At 39.6% G+C, this 23,547-nt stretch overlaps 1 protein-coding gene across 22 annotated transcripts in view; it reads left to right on the top strand.

The window, feature by feature from the left end:
• Positions 1-23,547, top strand: part of HAO2 (hydroxyacid oxidase 2) — a 199,242-nt gene that overhangs the window by 1,587 nt on the left and 174,108 nt on the right. For 3 of the 22 annotated variants that reach the window (XM_085023420.1, XM_085023419.1, XM_085023415.1), the window contains exon 3: positions 23,393-23,435. The exons of the other annotated variants lie outside the window; for them this stretch is intronic. The gene's annotated coding sequence lies outside the window, so the exon portion shown is untranslated. The remainder of the gene's footprint in view (positions 1-23,392; positions 23,436-23,547) is intronic. 22 annotated transcript variants of the gene reach the window in all.

The raw sequence follows: 23,547 nt of genomic DNA, 5'->3' as shown, positions 1-23,547 counted from the left end.
TATATAGCAAAACCTTAAAATACAGAAAAGAAGAATAAATAAATAAAATACTAAAATACATTTTTAAACATATATATTGATTCAATTCCGTAGGAATTAGCAAGATTACACTTCTGACACCCTCAGCCATCTGGATTGTCAGATAAAGCCTAGCAGTAAGACGAGGGTTCTAGCAGACAGCTGTCACAGGGCCTGTCCGCTTTATTTCCTACAGCAATAAGTTTGGTCTTTTATATATGAAGACTCACACTACTGATAATATTTTCATGGGAGATATTTACAAGGCATACCCCCACTGAAGAAGGTATATCAGGGCAGCAGTGTAATCACTTCAGTATCTATATTTTTAAGAGTAAATTATATTGAAACTTAGAATAAATTGTTTCCTACCCCAGTGGTGTCCTGGTGACTCTTGAATGTCACTCAGCCAGCTTGTTGATGCCTTTTGTATTCTTATATTTCCCCAGCACATCTTTTAAGTCTATTTTACTTTGACAAAGTAAATAACTAATTGGAGTTCCCATCATGGCGCAGTGGTTAACGATTCCGACTAGGAACCATGAGGTTGCGGGTTCGGTCCCTGGCCTCACTCAGTGGGTTCAGGATCCAGCGTTGCTGTGAGCTGTGGTGTAGGTCACAGATGAGGCTTGGATCCCTAGTTGTTGTGGCTGTGGCATAGGCCGGCAGCTATAGCTGCGATTTGACCCCTAGCCTGGGAACCTCCATATGCTGCGGGCGAGGCCCTAGAAAAGACAAAAAGATAAAAAAAAACAAAGAAAAGTGGTAACTTTTGAAAAGTTTCCACATAAAATGGTTAACATCTTAAAGGTTGTACGTTACAAGGTTAGTTGTGTTACGTTGGAAGTTCACTTATGGAACATTTCATTGTCCAACAGTGTTGTTTGAATGAAGCACCACTGTATTTATTGGCAGTACTTTACCGTGTTATCCTTTGGTAAGCCAAAGAGCTTTCGTAAAATGAGTTATAAATGTTCTATTGAAAGCAGACTCTAAGATATACTTAGAATTAAAAACTTTTTTTTGCCATATGCTTGTAACATGCCATATACATGTTCATGCTTACAATTTTGAACGCTTGTTTAGAATTTGATTTTTTCATCAACACTTTTCTAGTAAATTCTGGTAATTTTGCTCTTTCCTTAACCTTCGCTTTAAATCCCATCTTGCTTGAAACAATAGATTAAAACCAGACTGGCAGTTGGGGAACACTTTCTATTGCAACCATGTGTGTCAGAAGAAAGGATTAAATTTCCTTGTCCAAGAACATCAAGGGGAACCTCCACCTCTGCAGACACACCTCTATTCCTCAGTAATGGAGAGTTTATATCTAGTTAGATTTAAATGGGATAAGGAAAGAGTTTAAATCCACTCTTAGCTCTGGTAGTATAATCAGCCCTCAAGTCTCAAAGTATCCAGTTTTGTTTCTCTAATTTAATTCTAAGTGTCAGGTTGGTATTAGTTGCTGATCAAGCTAATGGAGAGTTAGCCTACACGTTTATTCACTTAAAGAAGAATTTTACAGAATGCAAAGACTAGACGGCATCGATGTTCAAAACTTATTCGAATCCTGCATTCACCTCTGACCTTTCATTTATAATAAATATACTTTTCAAACACAGAGGAAGAGATTCTACAATGACGGCAAACCTTTTTCTTCATAACTTGGGGGACAGCCACAGTTCTCTGGCCACTCTGTCTTATGCTTGACTCATTTAAATGATCTAAATGAAGGATCTAAATCAAACTGAGGCATAGTCTACCTTTGAGTTAGATAGCTTCCAAGAGTCACTAGAGTATGTGGGTAAAACAATAATAATGATTTGGATTGCTTTTTCACCTTTGGCTTAATTCTTGTTCTATCCCTTATTTCGTAGCTGATGAAATTAGTCCAAAGATATAAAGTGCTTTGATAAAAATCACACAACAAGTAAGAGCAGGAATAAGAAGAACTTTCATCTTCAGATGAGTGCTCTTCTTGAAGTGACACCACTAGTGAGCTGAAGGAGCTAAGGCTGGGGCTGATCCAAGGAAGTTTTACTTGAGGGCACATCCTTGTTATGCTTTAAAGTCAAAGCAACTAAATGGCTGAATTTTAAGAGGTTGATACTCTCATCTCTCCACTCCCAACATTAAAAGATGTTGTTTTTTCCTAGTAGTTTTCGGGGAAGTGTAACTTACAGCCTCTTTTTGTGAGGGTCATAATCAGGAGGCTTATCTGGTCTTCAGGAAAACTACTCAGGGGCTTTAAGAGTGGCATTTCTATCACTTTTTCCCTGGAAGATGCCATCTAGCAAAATCAAGGGAGTGACTGGGTGATGTGGAAAGCAAGGCAGAATTTTTCTCAGAGTACCTTTTTCTCAAAATTAAGGGCTAAGGTCATGGGTTTTTCCAGGTTCAACTTCTTAGCTTACGGACTCATTTGTACTCTACAGCAATGAAGACATTTTGATCAGGGTTAGGAGAAGGTGGTGAGGGTGAGGAAGTTCAGAGGAGACATAAGTGAATAATTTATAGTTGTTGATCTTCAGAGAACTGTCTCCTTTACTTGTAGAATCCTTAGTGGGCAGTAATGGGAGGAAGACTGAATATATGGGAGTGTTGCAGGCCCTGAGATTCCTGTTCATTTTTCATGCTTCCTCTCCATACCCTATTCCAAACTGCTTTTCCGCATTAGAATACAGGTCTTCAAAGAAGACAGGGAATTGCTTCCTTTATTACATAAGAATCTAGAATGGAGAGAATAGTTTTGGAGAAATGTAAGAGATTATTTTCAATGTTTCCCATCCCCAGTGTTCATCCTTAGTCTTAGGACATAGTTCCATGGAGGAAATGGAGCTTAGAAATGAGCAAATTGGAGTTCCCAGTTGTGTCATAATGGGTAGGAATCCAACTCTAGCAGTTCAGGTCACTGTGGAGGCACAGGTTTGTTCCCTGGCCTAGCACAGTGAGTTAAAGGATCCAGTGTGGCTGCAGCTGTGGCATAGTAGGTCACAGCTGCAGCTTGGATTCAATCCCTGACCCAGAAACTTCCACATGCCATGGGTGTGGCCATAAAAATAAATAAATAAATAAATGAAGGAAGGAGGGAGAGAGAAAGGGTGGGTGCAAATTACAATTCTGAAGGAGTATTTACTTTGTTGTGTCTCTTCTCATGCTGTATCTTTTCCAGATGATTATGGCCCTAAAGATGAGATCTATATGTTATCTGCACACTCATTCTATATGTAAATCATCATCCTTTTTTCCCAGCTACTTTATAACTATGGTGAATAGGCTTTCCACTTCTGGATTTATGTTTTATGAAAAGAACTATAGCAAGCTTTCCAAAAAGCTTCTTGGAGTGTCTTTAGATAGGCCCTTTTCTATTTTGCGCATGCAATCAAACTGCAGCAAATTCCTCCCCACACCTTGTCTGTCTGGTGTGATGCAAGGATGTGACTATTGAAAGTCAGACTTGATGCTTAGATCTTGATCTTTCTGAATACAACATCAAAAGGTAGCTTAACCTCTCTAAAAACAGGAAGAATATTACCCTCACTTGTCTTAGTCAAATCCCATCTCGACCAGTTAGATTCCTTCGGGCTTTAAAACCCACCGACAGTTGCAATAGCTATGTTTTTTTTCACTTTTTGCCCTTCATAAGTAGAGCTGAGCATGAATTTTGAGAAAATTTGCATGCCAGTTCCATGACTGATCTCAATGAACTGTTTAACCTTCTCTGTGCCTCTTTTCCCTTCTGTAAAATGAGTCAAAAATGGGACGGCTAGATGACATACATTGTGCCTCTAGTGATTCTAGGAACTAGTTTCTGTCCCAGAATCTAATTGTCCCAGATCAGATTTATTGAGAGATAACAAAGATAGATATTACAGTCAAGATCCACATTTCAGAGCGTATGCCCTGACCTATGTCCATGACAGATACAGATATTGAGAACAGACCTCAAATTTTTTTTGAGACTGTGCCCCAGGCAACTCCTCTCAACCAAATAAGATCAGGCCCACTTGTCTTCCTGGCATGGCAGAGTCAGATTTATGAAAGACAGAGTATGAAACTTTTCTCACCCAGTTGTGAACATGAAGTAGCTTTCCACAGATCACTTTTCAAAGGGTAGGTTGGAAGAATACCTTGACCTGTTTTCATTCTTGGTAGTGACTTTAACTAGCAGTTCACTTAGCTCCCAACTGCATTGCTTTTTGTTGTTTCTCAGAAATAAATCCATTATTTTGTAGCTGACAGTCACAGTGATTTATATGACAGCTTCTAATCCAAGAGTTTTAGGAGAGGGTTACCTTACAAGTGCTGTGGTCTTTAGGAGAGGCGTGTAGCCACTATTCACCCACAACTTGGCTGGTGTGGGGAGGGGTTGTGGGTGGGAATAGTCCTGTCCATCCCTCCTTTCAGCCTCTGATCTTCTGACCTTTTGGTTCCTCTCATTTGCTGAACCCCAGGGCAAAGGAACATGATTTATCTGGTCCTTAAAGGTCAGTCTCCCCCCCCCCAAAAAAAAATTTAAAAGAAGAATATTAAAGGTCAGTTCTCTGTTCCCCCCCCCCACCTCCCAAAACACAGAACAGGTTGCAGAATGGTACATAGTGGATCTAGAAGACCAAATGGAAATGGTCAGTATGGAACTCTCCATTACAGAGCTAGAACTATAACTGTTAAAAAAAAAAAAACAGTGAAAAAAAATGTTAGGATAACTTTTAACCTAGCATTACACTTGAGGGCAAAGCCATGTTTTCATCTCTAACTTAGCAGAGTACTTAGGACGTCAGAAGAGGGCTCAGTAAATATTGGCAGATTGAGTAAATGAACAATGAACATGTATGAGGAGAAGGAAGGAGGTGTGCCGTGGGATATTGTAAAGATAGTACAGGGCACTGGGGGAAAAAAGTCAAGCCCAAAATAAGCCCTGGAAGCATTTTTTAAATCTCTGATAAATGCTTGCTTTCTTGTGGTTTGCTTTTTCCACTAAAAAGCAGAATGCATAAAATACACTGATTAGTTGAGGGTTATTATTTAGGTTCCAACTAATGTTTTATATATAAATCTAAATTACTGCTTTCCCTCCATTCTCTTTCTGTTTGGTCAAATCCCTGTGGGAGCGAGTAACATTCCTGTGGTGGGTAGCATAATTTCTATGGAAATTATTCAAAACGCAGTTTCAGTAAACACTGTGTGAAGATATGATTTATTTCTGGATTCAGCCCTTGTGCTTGCATCATCTCCCTATTTATCATCAAGTTCTCTGTTTGCCAGCATCTTTTTTTAAGGATTTGTCCATGTCAGTTTTGCATCCATGAGGAGAGTCAAAGCAATGGGAAGCAAGGGAGAAGAAACTGTGAGAAGAGATTGTGTTCCAGGAGGCTGTGGGTATACTGAAAAGAACACTAGGCTTTATTCCCAGCCCTCATTCTGCCATAACTAGCAAAGTGACGTTGGAAAGCTTAACCTCTCAGCTTGCTTTTTATCTGAAAAAATGGGAGTGGTTTAATCAGATTATGTTCCAGGTTCCTTCCAGACCTTACCTATGTAAGCTTATGCTCATGCAGGTATTACACCATTTTTAACCCAAAGATCTCCTCGTGCTTTGGAAATACACCTACAGGCTGGTGAGCTGAAATATCTTCCCATTTTGACAGATGATCCTGCAGGGATCTTAATGACTCTTTTATCATTTCACTGTAAATTGGTGGAAGATCCAGAACTGTGTCTTGGGTAATGTATGGGAGGAATCGAACCAAACTGTGACTAACTTGAAGAGAGTGTTGTTAGTGAGAAAATCATTAGATAAATTCGAAACAAAGGTGGAAAAATGAATCTTCAGTGTTCTCACATGAATGGAGGCAGGAGGAGGTAGTGTTTGGGGAATAGTGCTGGGGGAGAGCCTGGAGGCAGAGTAAGAACGAGAGGAGATGGGAAAACTATTGAGCAGTGAAGGTTGTCAGGCAGTTGTGCCAGTACTTTCACAGACGTACTCTTCATTCAAAAATCATTTGATGTGTGCTTGCTGCATGCCCATAAAACTAAAGGACTAAAAAGGCAATCTTTATGTCACTACAGCTACCACACATGGTACTTTTTTTTTGCTTTTTAGGGCCACACCCATGGCATATGGAGGTTCATAGGCTAGGGGTCCAATCAGAGCTGCAGCACAGCCGCAGCAATATCAGATCTGAGCCATGTCTGCGACCTACACAACACAGCTCACAGCAGTGCCAGATCCTTAACTACTGAATGAGGCTGGGGATCGAACTCGAAGCCTCATGTTTCCTACTTGGATTCGTTTCCGCTGTACCACGAAGGGAACTCCTGATTCTTCTTATATGTTATCAATGTATCACTTTCTTTTCTTTGTTCTGGTTTCCTAGTTCCCACTCTGAAACCTCAGAGATAAAAGGAATCAGAAAGCCAGCCTTCTTCCCTGCCTCTCTGTCACCCTTCCTTCTTTCCTTCCCACATATATTGCCACCTACTATTAACCTGAGACTGTTTAAGGTACCGGGGATCCACTGAGGATAGAAACATAATTTTGCCATGGAGAAACTTGAGTTTCGCAGGGAAGAATTCTTATAAACTTGTTAAAGTACAGCAGTACAGGTACCATTCTCAAGCACGGATGTGGTAGTGTAAACTGGTAGTCCCCCAGTTTCTAAAGTGTTAGCAACCAGATCACTCAGTAGGAGCCCACAAGTCCCGGACAGAACAAGGACACACTTCTTGGGACCTCTGTCCTGATTGACACGTACAGCTCCCACACTGGCCCTGGCTAACTTATTAATTCTTTTGTCACTGTTAGTTATCACCTCAATTAAAAACAAAATCCACACACATGCCCAGGGCACAGAAAGTCATACAAAATAGGACTGTGGTTTTTCCTCAAAGAATGGCACCCACCGAAACTTGTTTCATCTCTCTGAGTGTTTGGGAATCAAGGAGGGAAGGAAAAGAAGGAGGACCCCAGCTCTGATCTTTACCGTGTTGGGAAGATCCCTCTCCAAACGTGTTGCTGCTGTTAAATGAGGTCTTAGCCTGGTCCTCATAGATTCTTAGACCTCTCCTGACCTTTCCAATTGTCTAACATTTTAACACCATGAGATGGTGGAGTGAAGTGGGGTGATGCTAATAACGCACAGACTCACTTTTCAGGGCTTGACATTTGGCAATTTACTCAGGTGGCAGAACTTAGCAGGTGTCTATCCCATGCTGGCGACCATGCTAAGTGTGATGTACATGAAGCTGACTAAGATACCGTCCCTGCTCTTTAGGATCGACAGTTAATGAGGGAAACTGCAAATAGCAGACAATTTTTAGGGAAAAGAAGATCTTTTAATTTCCCTCAAAGCACACTTTAGGGCCATTCCCAGATCCACTATTTACTATTTGTATGACCTTGGACAGGCTTCCTAAGGGTCTGGCCCTTTCCTTACTTGAAGGTGGGGATAAAAGATAGAAGGGTCCCCACGTGCCCTTCCAGCTCTGAGATGAGCGCTGAGCTAGCTTGTGAAGGAGATAGAGAATGGAATTTCAAATTGGAAAGAGGAGCAAGAAGCCTTAGGCAGGATAACTGCATGCATGCAGGAAGCATGCATATGCAAATGGAAAGGCAAACGGAGGGGTGAAGATGGGGGACTATTGTATGAACACATCTCCCTGAGTCCATCCCTGTCCCCTTCAGTCTGTTCTCCGCCAGTAGCCAGAGCCACCCATTAAAATGTGTGTTAGATCTTGGTCCCTCTACTCAAAGCCCTCTGGTGGCTTCCTGTGTCATTTGGAAGAAACCCACGTCATTACCAAGGCCCAAATGATCTGCATTCTCCATCCCAGCCTCCCTTTCTTTGCCCATTGCCTTCCCCATATCTTGCTCTTCTCTGAACACAGGTCTCCTCACAGCCCTCAACTTTTATCACCATCTAACATATTTTACTTAATTTACTTTCTCATCCTCTAGAATGTAAGAATAAGAGCAGGGACTTTGGTTTTATTCCATTTCTCTAAAATTTAGAGTGTGCATGGCTAATGACATACTAGTTAAATGAGTTTCTCCCGTTTACAGGTTAGGAAACTAAGACCCAAGGATAGAAAGTGAATGAGGTCAAAGAGCTCCTTGGAAGGAGACTTTAGAGTTAGTACTCAGATGTTCTGTCTCTGCCCCGCAGGCTCTACACCCTAAAGCCCAGAAACATGGCAGAAAGGACCCTGTAGATGTGATGAAATTAAAGGGTCTCGAGATGGAGAGATGATCCTTTTGATTATTGACTTCTGACATTCCTTCCCTCAGCCTCTTCAACTCTATTAGGTTTATTCACTCAAGGAACATTTACCATATATTTATATTGATAAATCTGTTTAGCGAAAGAAAAGGGAAGGATATGAAAGGGAAACTTTGTCACCTCTTTCTAATTCTTTTTTAAAGCAGTGGGATTAAGTATGTGTGTTTGTTTTACTTTGATTTCCAGTGTTTTTCAATTTAAACAATAGAAACAAATGTTTTCTGAGAGATACTCTGAAGCAGGCAATATGATGGATACTGGAGATAGAAGGAAATTCCTGAACCACACACACTTGGAAGTGGCAAGTGAACAGAGAATAGGACTACCCCACCTCAAGCAAATGTCTCCAGGATGGAAAGCAGGGGGACCCAGAGGGTGACTCTAACCCTGCCTGGAGGGCAACATTAGGGTAGAGGGGTGGCCAGTAGGGAATCCCAAAAGTAATGTCTCAAATGAACGGTCTAATCTTTATCAGATTTGCCTGTCCCTGGCCTTGGTTGTTTTGCTAACCAGAGCCAGCTGTTTCTCGGGTGTCTTCCCGCCCCTCGGTCCTGTTGTCCCTGCCTAGTCCCTTCATTCAGTACCTCCCACGCCCTGGCATGACACAGGCATTTTCAGGCCTTTTCCCAGGAATCTATTTAGAGCCAGCATCCTGTGCAGCTAGAGGAGTCACAGCTCATGATGAGATAAGGGAGGGATTTGGAAGAAAACATGATGAACATGGACAAAGCCAAGGGGGAAATACGCATGTTTTCTTTGCTTTCCCCAAACAGGATGCTTTCACACCACTTCCCATAATCCAAACAGTATGTTTCTCCTTAACATACTGTGAAGATGTGGCATTCTATTGTGAAGCCACATGAGGCAGGTTTTTCTTCCAAGATTGGGTTAGCGCCCTTCCTGGTGCTCCCTCAGCACCCTGTGTTCTCATATTTTATAGGGTCTCTCACACTCTATTGCAACCCCATGACTGTCTGTCTTCTCCATGGACTCCTAAGGTCCTTCTAGAGCAGCCACTGGTCTTACCTGAGGTTGTGTGACACGTACCGTGCACACAAGGAGTGATCAATAAATGATTGCTTAATTGAATTGAAGAGTATAAAACATAGGTACTAGTTTGGGCAAATTTTGAAACATCTGAAGCCACTCTCATTTTGGAAGGCTGAAAAATCATTTTCAATTTGCATCTATTATTTCTAAGAGAACATAAAAAATGTTCCCACAGTTCTCAAATTAGCATTCACCAATGACATTTTCAACCTGATTTGAGAGGATAAGGAGGGAGTATATGTTGAAATTATATTTTTTTTTACCCTCTAACTTGCGGTTGTGCATGAAGAAAGAACACAGGATACATGAGGGAAAAGTGCTTTGAAAACTCTAAAGTGGATTGCAGATGTTAGTCTATGTTTTCACTCAACTAAGATGGAAACTGCCTGTGCACTCAGACCCTTGCAGACTGAAGCGTACATCAGTGTCTGGGTAGGATACAGAAATGGTGAGAGAAATGGTTACTTTTCGCATAGAGCATTCATTCGTCCTGGCCTTAGCCAGGATGTGGGTGGTTTTCCATTGCCGGAATTGGTCAGGGATGGTGGGAGAAATGCTTATTAGGCTTTGCTTTCACTGAATTGGCAATGCAAGGTTTCAAGAAATCTTTGAATAACATTGTTCAGGTACCTACTTGGAGAGGTCAGCTGCTTGATTCATTTTTTCAAATTTAAATCAAACAAGTGACAGTGACATGTCCTGTGCCATTTCACACCATCCCTGACTTCTCAGAAGCATTTGGCGCCAGCTGTCTTCCCTGGCAGGGATTGCTAGCCCTGGCTTTGCAACAGTCCAAAGAGCCTGCAGTTCTCCAGGGGAATTGCAAAATACTTCTAAGTATTCTAAAAATGAAATTAAATATTCATTTTATTTTAATTTACATATGCCATCCAGTGCATTCAGAAGATGTCAGTACTGTGGAATGACATGGCCAACTTTCTTACGTTTTTAACTCTGAAATACATCTGTGAGTTCTCAAAGTAAGTTGCTGATGGTCCTGTGGTCCAGTGCTATCTGATTTTCACCTTGGGAAGCTCTGAGGGTTAGCCAATATTTATCCTTCTGTGTGGCTGTAAAAACTTTTGTAGATCCAAGATGGTCAAGTATTATTTCATAAAGCCTTATTCTAGTGAGCGGTCATTCTTAATCTTTCTCAGATAAATACTGGTCAAATCCCCTCCCCCCCAATAACAAAGTAAGCACCCAAATTTTAGATTGTAATGTAATTCTGCTATGATAAAACTATTTCCTGGTCTCCAGGATCTAGAAAGTAAACACAACAAACAGTTAGGAATGTGAGAATCATGGTTGAGGAGGCAGATGTTCTGTGCTTCTCCATCCATGCTCTCCACCTCACATTTCTTGCTGTCTTTCATTTTCTGGTTAAGTGTATCTTGGTGTGTTGCCTGGGAGTTTAGATGTGTTATTATAACACAGAAAAGAATTATGTAAGACAAAGCCCAGCTTTCTTTTCTGTTCCCTTTCAGCCCTCCTATAACTTAGACCAAACTCAACTATTTTCTTCCATTATGTAGAATGGCTCCTGAAAAGGAAGACTGTAGAAAAAAGAAAACTTTCAGGGAACAATGAGAAACAAATGCATTATGATCTCCTTAACAGGGAACTGTGAGTGAGAGTCATGCCCAAGAAATAGCTTCTTTAAAATACCTTTTTTTTTTTCAATTTTAAAAGGAATGCATGCACATGGTAAACAAAAATAATTCAAATTGTAAGGAAAAGACAAAACAAGAAGTAAAAATTCCCTTTTCCAACATCCTCTCCCAGCTCTTGAATCCCACTGCCAGAACTGTTAGCCATTTGTTGGGCATCCTTCCAGAAATATTCCGTGCATATGACAAAGATATCACAAACACACACACGCTTTCCTTCCCTACAAGCCCTACAACTTCATTTTTTCCCTTAATTGTGTCATGAGCATCTTAACCTATCAGTAAACATTTATAACTCGGTTTTAAAGAAAATGACATGCTTCATAGAAAAAAAAAAAGAAAAAAAAATGACATGCTTCATAGTATTCCATTGAGTGAGAGTATCAGCGTTTGTGTATAGAATCTTTTTGGAGACATTTGGATTGTTTTTAGTTCATTGATATTGCAAACAGTGCTTCAGTGAATACTTTTGTAAATATATATTTGTACACATAAAAAATAAATCTCATATCTACAGGGTGAATTTCCCAAAGTAAAATGACTAATTCTGAGATTATGTGTATTTTTGTCTGGAAAACTTACCTCCTCATTTATCTCCAAAGATATTAACTTATGTGTACACCCAGCAACAGTGCATGAGAGTGTGTTTCCCACCTGCTCTCATCAGGATTTTTTTTTTTTTTTTGTCTTTTTAGGGTCACACCCACAGCATATGAAGGTTCCCAGGCTACAAGTCCAATCAGAACTGTAGCCGCTGGCCTAGACCACAGCCACAGCCACAGCAACACCAGCTCCAAGCCACGCCTGCGACCTACACCACAGCTCATGGCAATGCTAACTCAATGAGCGAGGCCAGGGATCGAACCTATGTCCTCATGGATACTAGTAAGATTTGTTTCCACTGAGCCACGACAGGAACTCCAGGAATGTTTTTTTTTTATGAATCATAACATGTAAACACTATCGTAAGGTACATCTTGGGTTCAGGAAAGGACTCTTGCTTTTTGCTTTCATAGACATCTGTACTTTGTACATTTGATACAATGATGATATTTTCTTTTGTAATTAGAAAAGATTAAAGAGATTCAGAACACTTGTTTATAACTGTTTGGAGATAAAATTTCACTTGTAAAACCGGAAATATGAGACCATTCTCAAAAGAAGACCATGGGAGGGAGCAGTCAGAGGTGGAGTTGTGCTTGAAAAGGGCCAGCGGATGGAGGGGAAAGGAATACGCTTTATAGGCTACTCGCCTATGAGGAATTGGGGAGGTAACTCTGTTGTACCAAGACGCAGGAGCCGGAAGACAGCCATAAATCTCATGCAGTGTTACTATCTTCCCATGAGGTCATAACCATTGGAATGAGGGCTTCTTTTTACAGACGACACCTATAATGCAAAGGACAAGCCTAAGGACAATATAATTTGTTTCTCATTGTAAATTCTTTGGGAATAGTGTGTGTTCAATTCCACTTTTCCTCATGTGAACTGGAAAACTTGGATCTAGCCCCAGGTTTACACATTTTCTTTAGTTTAGAAAACCCACATGTACAATTCTTAGAATCATGACTGTTGCAGATGAATTCTTTAGGGCAAGAATCTTGGTAGAACAATATTCAGATTCGGTGTAAAACATCTGAGTCACAGCAGTTTAAGTCCAGTCTGGTCTGCTACAAAAGATGTTTTTACAACTTCCAGTGTCTTATATGCAATTTGGTAAATAAGAAAATAATGTCAGTATAACATGGAATTCCTAGAACTCAAACAGGACTTTCCCAGGCCAGGAGAACTGAAATAGCATGAGCAAAACTATAACCCTCAGTATAAGAGGGAAAATTTTTAATGTGGCTGCTGCTAAGCAGTAGTTCTTTCATCTCTATTTTAAGAAATTTAAAACTAAGTGCTTGATTGCTGATGGTCATGCCGAATTGTATAAACCAATGAAGTGTGATTTGGTAGTGCCCAGCATTTATTCTTTCTTGATTTGGGGCCAGTGTCCCCTCCCAAATTCTTATGTTGAAGTCCTTACCCTCAGTACATCAGAATGTGGCTGTGTTTGCAGATAGGACCTTCAAAGAGATAATTAAGGCAAAATGAGGTTATATAGGTTCACCCTGATCCAATACAACTAATATTTTTTTTATTTTTTATTTTTTTGCCATTTCTTGGGCCGCTCCTGCATGGAGGTTCCCAGGCTAGGGGTCTAATCGGAGCTGTAGCTACCAGCCTATGCCAGAGCCACAGCAACGAGGGATCCGAGCTGCATCTGCAACCTACACCACAGCTCACAGCAATGCCGGATCCTTAACCCACTGAGCAAGGCCAGGGATCGAACCCTCAACCTCTTGGTTCCTAGTTGGATTCGTTAACCATTGCGCCACGACGGGAACTCCCAGAACTGATATTTTTATAAGAAGAGATTAGGACACAGATAAACAGAGAAAAGACTGTGAGCATACAGCAAGAAGGTGGCCAACTGCAAGCCAAGGAGAGAAACCTCAGAAGAAACCAAACTTACCTGCACTTAATCTTGGATCTCTAGCCTCTGGAACTGTGAAAAAATAAACTTCTGTCTAACCCAATCAGTCGTGGGTGTTTTTTGTGGCAGCCCTAGCAAACAAATACACTCTTAGATACATACTCTGTAGATATACCGCCACAAAAAATGACACAACATAAAATTAAAAATTTTCATTGTGATATTTCTGATAGCAAAAAGCTGGAAACATTCTAATTTCCTTCTCAGTAGATTGGTCAACTCTGATATTCACACAATGGAGTATGATGCAGCCATAAAAGACAGTGAGGATGACATCTGTGGACTCATATGAAGTGATTTTTAGGATATTCTCTTAAGTGGAAAAAAAAAAGCAAGATGCAACAGGGTATATGTAATGTATTGCCTTTCATGTTGAAAGGAGAAATAAAAATATGCATGTGTTTGCTTCTTTTTGCACGAACTAAACACAGAAAAGAAAAATAAAAAATGGCAGTGATACCTGATGTAAGTTAAGGAGCCAGATAAGAGAGATGTGAGTGTGCTATCCCAGAGTATGCCTTTTCATGTAGTTTGAACTTTTGAATTACATGATGTTTTATAAATTCAAGAATAACTTAATTTGAAAAGACTAAAAGGAACCGTAAAATTGAATAAAAATTAACTGAACCACTTATCCAATTGATAACAGCCATGCAGCAGAAAGAATTAAGGTAGCTTTTGGAAACAGTAGTCTGAGTGGGATACAGTCTAAAGATCTGTAACAAAATCTGGAACTTAGTAGGTTTGTTGTTAGTATTGGTATTATAGTACTGAGATTATTTGTATTGTAGCATAGAGCAAAAGAAAAAAATGTGTTGAGACACTTGGGAACTTGGGTTCTCCCTTTTAAGAAAAGAGATGTAAATATGCAGTGAAGAAAGATGGGGAAGGACCTTGGAATTGGAGGACACTGTTAGGAACTCTGTCAGTAGCACTGAGCACACCTAGAAATTAGATCCTGGTTTCTAAATACCATTCTTCACCAAAAACAGGCTTCTTGGGCAAGTGGTCTGTTCTAAGTTTGGAGCAGGGAAAGCACAAGACAACCCAGGATACATAGTACCAGAAATCAAGGAAATGCTCAAAGTCTAAAAATTACATGTCTACAGGACACAGAAGTAGTCTTCGAGGGGCCGTATTTGAGACAATTTGAACATCCCAAAGAATAACATATAACACATTAATAATATGTAATTTATATTATAATAAAATAACATCATAATATTGAATTTTAAAAAATCTGTATGTCCATAGTGATACAAAAAAAAAAAAAAAGGCAAGACAGGAGGAGGGAAGAAGGCTCTTTACGGAAGAATGCCAATAATTTATGTAAAGGGGATAATAAAAGTACACATTTATCATTATACAACCACCAGTGTAATAAATGATTCAAGTGAAGATTATCAATGGTGAATGTTAGCTAGACTTATTGTGAGGATCATTTCAATGTATATACATGTATCAAATCATTGTGTTTACATCTGAAGCTAATATAACATGTCAATTTTTTCTCAATTTAAAAAACAAAAAATCATCAACTGCTTGTTGGAGAGCAGGGTATTTATACATCTCAAAATATTACATTACAGGTTGCTTATTAATCACAAAAGGAAAAGATACCCTTACAGTGAAGAAATTCAGCAAATGTCACTTAACTAAATGATTAAATTTAGCATCACCAATGGGACAAATGGCATTAGGGGTATCTACTGTGCTATAGGGGAAGTGTAGATCCCCTCTCTAGTACACATGCCAAAAATATTTAACCTATATACAAACCTAAGGAACCCATTAGACAAATCCAGATTGCTGTATATCCTTCAAGATGCATGGGTTTTTGACATCATAAAAAATTTAAAGACTTGAGAGGGGGGCTCTTTTTTTAAATATTATTATTATTATTATTTTTAGGGCTGCATATGGAAGTTCCTAGGCTAGGCATCGAATCACACCTCTAGCTGACAGCCTACAACACAGCCACAGCAATACCAAATCCGAGCTGTATCTGCATCCTACTCTGCAGCCCACAGCAATGCCAGATCCTTAACCCACTGAGAGGGGCCAAGGATCAAACCCGCAACCTCATGGATACTAGTGGGGATTGTTACTGCTAAGTCACAATGGGAACTCTGAAGGGGACTCTTGGGTTATAAGAGATAGAGAGACTTGAAAACTAAATGCAGTGAAATCCTAGATGAAAAAAAAAAAAAAAAGAAAGGACATTATTAGGTTAATTAAGGACATTTAAATTTGGAGTGTGTATTAGAGAGTATTATTGTGTCCATGTTGACTTTATTGGTGTGATAACAGTAGCATGGAAAGATAGATTGCTGAAGTACCTAGGCTTGGATTGTCATGATACTTACATCAAATGGTTCAGTGAATAAATAGCAACCTCTTGCAGTTTTATCATTTTATGATTTACTTTTAGATGAATAATCCATATTGAGTTAATTTTTGGTATATGGTGTGAGTTATGGATTGAAATTCACTTTTTTGCATGTGAATATAAAATTGTTTCAGCATCATTTCTGGAAAGACTGTTTTTTTCTGCTCGATTGCCTTTGTACCTTTGTTAAAAATCAGTGGACCACATGTGTGTGGGTCTATTTCTGGCCTTTCTGTCTTGTATCATAGCTCTATTTACCTTCCTTGACACCAGTACCACACTGTCTTGATTACTACAGCTTTGCAATATGTCTTAAATTCCATTCGCCTAAGTTCTCCAACTTTGTTCTGCCTTTTCCAAGTGTTTTAAGGCCTTGTCATCTCACCTAAGGTTTACTGTATTTTTAAATTTAAGTATAGTTGATTTATAATATTGTATTAGTTTCAGGTATACAACTTCACAAATTTTATAATCAGTTTGTCAGTTTCCACATAAAATGCCTATGGGTATTTTGATTGGGAAAGCAATGAATCTATAGACCAATTTGGAGAGAACTGACACCCTGACAATACTGAATCTTGTGATCCATGAATTCTGTGTATTGCACCATTTATTTAGGTCTTTAAAATTTTTTCTCAGTTATATTTTACAGTTTGTAGTATACAAATATTAAACATCTTTTGTCAGGTTTATTCATATTTTTCTTTTTCTAAAAAACTCAATGAATTTTATTATACTTGAACAACCATCATCACAGCCTAATTTTACATTTCCATCCCAAACCCCTAGCCCATCCCTCCCAATCCCCCACCCCAACCTGTCTCCTTTGGTAACCATAAGTTTTTCAAAGTCTGTGAGTCAGTTTCTGTTCTGCAAATAAGTTAATTGTATCCTTTTTTTAGATTCCACATGTAAGTGATAACATATAACATTTGTCTCACTAAGTTCACTTAACATGATATTTTCTAGGTCCATCCATGTTGCTGTAAATGCCATTATTTCTTTCCTTTTAATGGCTGAGTAATACTCCATTGTATATATGTACCACATCTTCTTTATCCACTCCTCTGTTAATGGATATTTAGGTTGCTTCCGTGTCTTGGCTATTGTATATAGTGCTGCAATGAACATTGGGGTACATGTATCTTTTCGAGTCATGGTTTTCTCTGGATAGATGCCCAGGAGTGGGATTGCTGGATCAAATGGTAATTCTATTTTTAGTTTTTTGAGGAATCTTCATACTGTTTTCCACAGTGACTGCACCAATTTACATTCCCACCAACAATGTAAGAAGGTTTCCTTTTCTCCACACTTTCTCCAGCATTTATTGTTTGTAGACTTTTTGATGATGGCCATTTTGGCTGGTGTTAGGTAGTACCTCATAGTGGTTTTGATTTGCATTTCTCTAAGAATTCATGATGGAGTTCCTGTCGTGGCTCAGTGGTTAATGAATCCGACTAGGAACCATGAGGTTGCGAGTTTGATCCCTGGCCTTGCTCAGTGGGTTAAGGATCTGGTATTGCAGTGAGCTGTGGTGTAGGGTCACAGACGTGGCTTGGATCCTGAGTTGCTGGGGCTCTGGTGTAGTCCCGTGGCTACAGCTCCAATTTGACCCCTAGCCTGCCTGCAGTTCTTGGAGGATGTCCTGGGAAAATAGGGGGTGAGTGTGGCTGATTGCGGGGGAAAGACATTGGAGGCAAATGTCTCAGGAATAGTCATCAGTGTGAACTCCTCCAGAGGTGGCCATATATATATGTCATTTTTTGGAGCGAAGAATTAAAGAAATTTAGGGCAATATTCTATAAAACCATTAATAAACCATCAATGTAAAGATTTTGAGCAATTTTAATGTTTAGGAAGGAATTCAATTTATTGGTTAAATTTCTTCCTTCCCTAAGAGGTTGGCCCCTTTGTAAGAGTGTGATATATTTTGATTGTAGAGCAGAGAATGTTTTCTTCTCACTTACATAACCCTTTTCCATCTCAAAAAATGATCAAATCTGATACATCCTCTGCTGCATAAGATTCTTCTGTTTTGTTCATTCTACCCAAGTTAACTTTTTTTAAAACATTTTTTTATTTTCCCACTGTACAGCAAGGGGGTCAGGTTATCCTTACATGAATACATTACAATTACATTTTTCCCCCACCCTTTTTTCTGTTGCAACATGAGTATCTAGACATAGTTCTCAATGCTATTCAGCAGGATCTCCTTGTATATCTATTCTAAGTTGTGTCTGATAAGTCCAAGCTCCCGATCCCTCCCACTCCCTCCCCCTCCCATCAGGCAGCCACAAGTCTTTTCTCCAAGTCCATGATTTTCTTTTCTGAGGAGATGTTCATTTGTGCTGGATATTAGATTCCAGTTATAAGGGATATCATATGGTATTTGTCTTTGTCTCTCTGGCTCATTTCACTCAGGATGAGATTCTCTAGTTCCATCCATGTTGCTGCAAATGGCATTATGTCCTTCTTTTTTATAGCTGAGTAGTATTCCATTGTGTATATATAGCACATCTTCTGAATCCAATCATCTGTCAATGGACATTTGGGTTGTTTCCATGTCCTGGCTATTGTGAATAGTGCTGCAATGAACATGCGGGTGCATGTGTCTCTTTTAGGTAGAGTTTTGTCCGGATGTATGCCCAAGAGTGGGATTGTGGGGTCATATGGGAGTTCTATGTATAGGTTTCTAAGGTATCTTCAAACTGTTCTCCATAGTGGCTGTGCCAGTTTACATTCCCACCAACAGTGCAGGAGGGTTCACTTTTCTCCATAGCCCCTCCAGCACCAAGTTAACTTTTTGAGTCTGACTTCTCAGAGCTTTGGAGAAATCAACTGAGATAATATACATAAACTTAATATGAACGTACTGAAATACTAAAGAAGTTAAAGATGCTATTTCTGGAGAAGACTAAAGTAAAAATTAAATAAGGTCATGTATATGAGATACTTTGTTAAGTAACATGTACTGTCTCCATTTCCCTTTTACTTTAACATGCAATTTTGTGGGATACAGTGTTTCTGAAGCATGAGGATACTGTAGCATAGCAGATATAACCTGTATAATTTAAGAACATATGCTATGGTTGGCATATACCTGAAGCAAAAGCAGAAAATGCATATAAATATTTTTACTAACATTTTCAAAAATGAAACTAAATGGTCAGATATTTGAAGGTGGGTTTCATTTTGTATAAGTCATTTTGTTTCCTCTCCCATAGTGCCTGGCACATAGATCTTTAAAATCATTTGTTGACTTGGTGTAATAGATTTGTTGGTAGTCTAGGAATATGTTATTATTTTCACTTACTGTGATGATGACCAGCAGGTATGTACTGATTGTCTGTTCTATGTGAGGCATTCTGCCAGGCACTTTATACAATATCTAAGTCAGTCTTCACTATTGCTCCGTGATTTTAGTCCCTCTTTATAGACAAGGAAATGGACTCAGGGAAGTTAAATGACTTGCTCAAGATCCCATGCTAGTAACTGATAGATACTATTGAGATTCCGAACTCAGTTCTACCTGATTCCAAAACCCAAGCTCCGTGTATTGCTTTGTCCCCTGTTTCATAATGCATACCGAAGCTTTTATGCGTTTTAGTGGTTCTTTTCTCTGATTGGGACTCTCTTATTTTTCTGTCATTCTCTTAATGAAGGGAATAAAAAGAAAGTCGTTTTAGGACAAGACGGTCGATTAAGTATGCATCTTGATTTTCCTGAATTTCTCAGGGGTCAGATCGGGGTCCAGGATGATTTCACCTGCCTGATATCTGAAGACCAGAAATCGTTGTGCTCAATAAACACAGTAAACTAAGAATATGCCAGAATCCCTTGCTCCTGTTTAAAAGAACCTTTGTAGTTTCTATCAGTAGAGATGAATTTGCTCTTCAAGCACAGGCCAGTTCTTTCAATCATGACAGGAAACATTATTTCACTTGGAGACTCTTTTCAGAGCTATACAAGGGCTTCTCTCAGGAAGGGCCTGAACTAGATGACAAATTGAGTTTTGATCTGAAATAGTTTTCATAATAATTTTGTGGTGTGGGCTGAGCAGGTATGTGCCCCGAGGAAGGGAGGATAGAATTATATTGACCTCACAATGGTGCATTTTACAGTTCCCCACATGTTGCTTCTCTACAACCGGGAAGCCAGATTCCATGTTATTTGGGGGTTGGGTTTGAGTCTCCGAGGGCCATGAACAAGGGTCTGTTGGTGGAGGAAGTCAAGGAACATGAACCTGGATTGTCCTCATAAGGGGAAAAGGACCCAGATTCATGGACAGGGCCCAAGGTTTATCTGAGTTGCCTTCAATCTCGCTCAAATTTTAGTATCAGGTCATTGGTGCCTATCACTGTGGCAATGAAGGATTATTTTTATTAAGCATTTAGTGTTTATCCAAGAACTTTCAGTCATTAATCATTTAAGTCTTGTTCCCCATGAGACTTTTGTGAAGTAAATGGGAAAGAAATAGCACTATTCTTATTTTACAGATAGAGAAACTGAAGCATTTTTGTTTGCCACTATTACAACTGAAAAAGCTAAAGCCATGCATTAGAATTTGGGAAAACTAGGCTGGGAGTTAGATGAACTTTTGTACCACCATATAAGTGAGCTTTTTCTGTTTCCATACAAAACAAATTTGCGTATTTTTCATTTTGGAAGCAACATGATGATACTGAGTTGTGCTGAAGAAAAAAACCAAACAAAACAGGCTTTACTTCCTTACCTAATATAGTGTGAAAATTTTACCAATTTCCCACAAAAAATTTGGAATACATATATGCAGTCAAGTTTAAGGAGTAATGATTGTAAGGCATTGCTAATCTTGAGTTTTCTTTTTTTATTTAATTAAATTAATTAATTAATTTATTTATTTATTTATGCTTTTTAGGGCTGCACCCGCGGCATACAGAGGTTCCCAGGCTAGGGGTCTAATCAGAGCTACAGCTGCTGGCCTACGCCGCAGCCACAGCAATGCCAGATCTGAGCTGTGTCTTCAACCTACACCACAGCTCATGGCAACACCGGATCCTTAACCCACAGAGCAAGGCTGGGGATCGAACCTGCAGCCTCATGGTTCCTAGTTGGATTCATTTCCGCTGTGCCACGACAGCAACTCCTAATCTTGAGTTCTCCGATAAAAAGAATATAAGCAGACACATCCAGTGTGGTTGTGAATAGCCAATAGCAAGTTATAAAGGGATTATGAGAGGTTGGCATGGGGATTTTACTACCTAGGGTTAATCTGGTGGGCTTCTTGGAGGGGGTGTGTTTTGAATTTCAATTAAAAAAAAGCTTTCAAAGATGGTATTTCCTTCAGCCCAGATGCTTTTAAATATCTTTCTTGTTTCTTTTTGCGGAGTGTAAACACCACCCCAAAATTGTCAAATATCACAAGAAGGAGGAATTGATCAAGGGGTCCGTAAGGGCACATTTCAGAGTAATGGAAAGGAAATGAAGAAACGTTTTCTGACAGTGAGATCTTTCAGATCTATTAACAATGAGGAGTTCAGAAGGCAGATGGGCTAGAGTGGTAGGGGGAAGGGTGTCAGTAGAATGCATTGAAACCAGACCAGATAAGCACAGAAAGATGACTTCAGGAAGCAGCATGCCCTCTGGTGGGGGCAGGAAATACAGTTAGAACCAGCGCTCATTTACCACCTTTGGCACCACAGACCTTGGATTCAAATCTGTTTAGAAGCTGCATGACTAAAAGTCTCAGGCTGCTCCTTGATTCCCTTGCTGTACAGTGGGAAAAAAATAAATTAAAAAAAAAAAAGATTCAGATCCTCTAGAAAAAAAAAATAATAAAATAATATGGTATGAACAAGGCCTAGCTTATAAGTTGATAAAAGGTGATGTGGTACATGGCACCAGAAGCAAGTCAGGTTATACTGGGTCTGAAGCTTATACAGTATTGGAGGCCTTCTTGAAGAAAAAGAATACACAATTCTGGTAATCAAATTAAAGCAAATATTTATTTAGAATGAGAAAAGAAATCACAACAGATCCCTTGAAAAAAACCTCAACAAAGTGATTAAATACCGAAAACATTGCAGAATCCACAAATATCACAACATGTTTTTCAATTATTAACTAACCTGGAATATTTCTTTTTTGTTTTCTTTTAGGGCCTCCTCTGTAGCATATGGAAGTTCCTGGACTAGGGGTCCAATCGGAGCTGAGCTGCCAGCCTACGCCACAGCCACAGCAACACAGGATCCAAGCCACATCTGTGACCTACACCACAGCTCACAGAAACATCAGATCCTTAACCCACTGAGGGGGGCCAGGATTGAACCTGTGTCCTCATGAATACTAGTTGGGTTTGTAACCTGCTGAGCCACAGTGGGAACTCTCTAACCTGAAATATTTCTATTTGATGTGTGTGTGTGTGTGTGTGTGTGTGTGTGTGTGTGTGTAGGCAAATATTGTAATGGCCTCTTCATATGACAAATGTTTTGTAATGTATTGCATAGAAAGCATAGAAACATTTCAACTAACCTCTAATACAATTCATCATAATTTGTTTTTAATTAATGATAATTTAGGGAAAGTTTCTTCAGCACAACTTGTTGCTTCTGTTGTCATGCAGACTTTTATGATTGTTAACAAATTTGGGGAAACGTTTATGAAAGGTTTTCATGAAAGTATTGTGAGATTTAGGTAAGTCTTTCCTGGAACAGCTTCTGACTATTTGTCAAACTTTATTTCTCCTCCTAGTTTCAGGGCTAGGCATTGTAGGATGCATTCACACCTCAGCATGATATACCTTCCTCTTAGCTCCTTGGGTGAACAGACAGTGATAAGAATCTTTTCTGGAATCCATTCCTACCATTGGGTGGCTAGGGTCAATTATGCACAAAAGTGATGTGTCTCACACATAACACTCCCCACTCCACTCAAGCTAAAGAGAGCGTCAGCTCAACTCCAAAGCCAACCTACTCAAAAGGAAGGGTGGCAGAGGGGGAAGTCAGAGCAGTATTAACTAATTGATGTTAAATACCTTAATTTTGTAAACTTTATAAAAACACATAACCGTGCCCACACACTGATAAAGCTAGCTAGGGCCTTGGACAGGTCTCATGCCATTAGCTTCATGGTCAACTTCCTTTACACACCATATCAACCTGCAGAGCAGTTTCCTTCCCCATACTAGCAAGGCTTGTTCTACGTGAGCAGGAAGGTGGTGGGGATTTTGGGTTACAATTCAGGAGACTCCCTGAAGGCAACAGCTTGTCCAGCTACAGAGATAGGTCCTCCTTAGTGGTGGTGAGTCTAAATTAAACTGTCTTAAGAATCTGATGGTGGCATGTCAGGAGGATGGTTCCTCTTGCATTTTGCTGTTTTTAACCCCACTGTCAGCTGGTTACATTTGATTTCAAAGCCCCTCTTTGAAACTGCAGTGATTTACCTGGCTCTGAATTCTTTCATCTTTTAGAAAATCCCTTCTTGGAGCACCGTGATACCTGGAGACAGTAGAGGTAAGCTGGCAAGTTTGAGAGACTCACCTCAGGGCCACTCCACAGAGTCCTGGCAGAGAGATTTTCAAGGCTGGTGCAAGAGGCAGTTAGGAAACAGGGGCCTAGTGGTGTG

The sequence above is a fragment of the Sus scrofa genome, chromosome 4 (genome assembly GCF_054392235.1).
Source record: "Sus scrofa isolate SSC_HxYL_T2T_F1_AM1 chromosome 4, Sscrofa_HxYL_maternal_Yorkshire_Landrace_v2.0, whole genome shotgun sequence".
Taxonomy (NCBI): domain Eukaryota; kingdom Metazoa; phylum Chordata; class Mammalia; order Artiodactyla; family Suidae; genus Sus; species Sus scrofa.
Note: the sequence above shows the minus strand (reverse complement) of the source record. Positions and strands in the feature narration are given on the sequence as shown.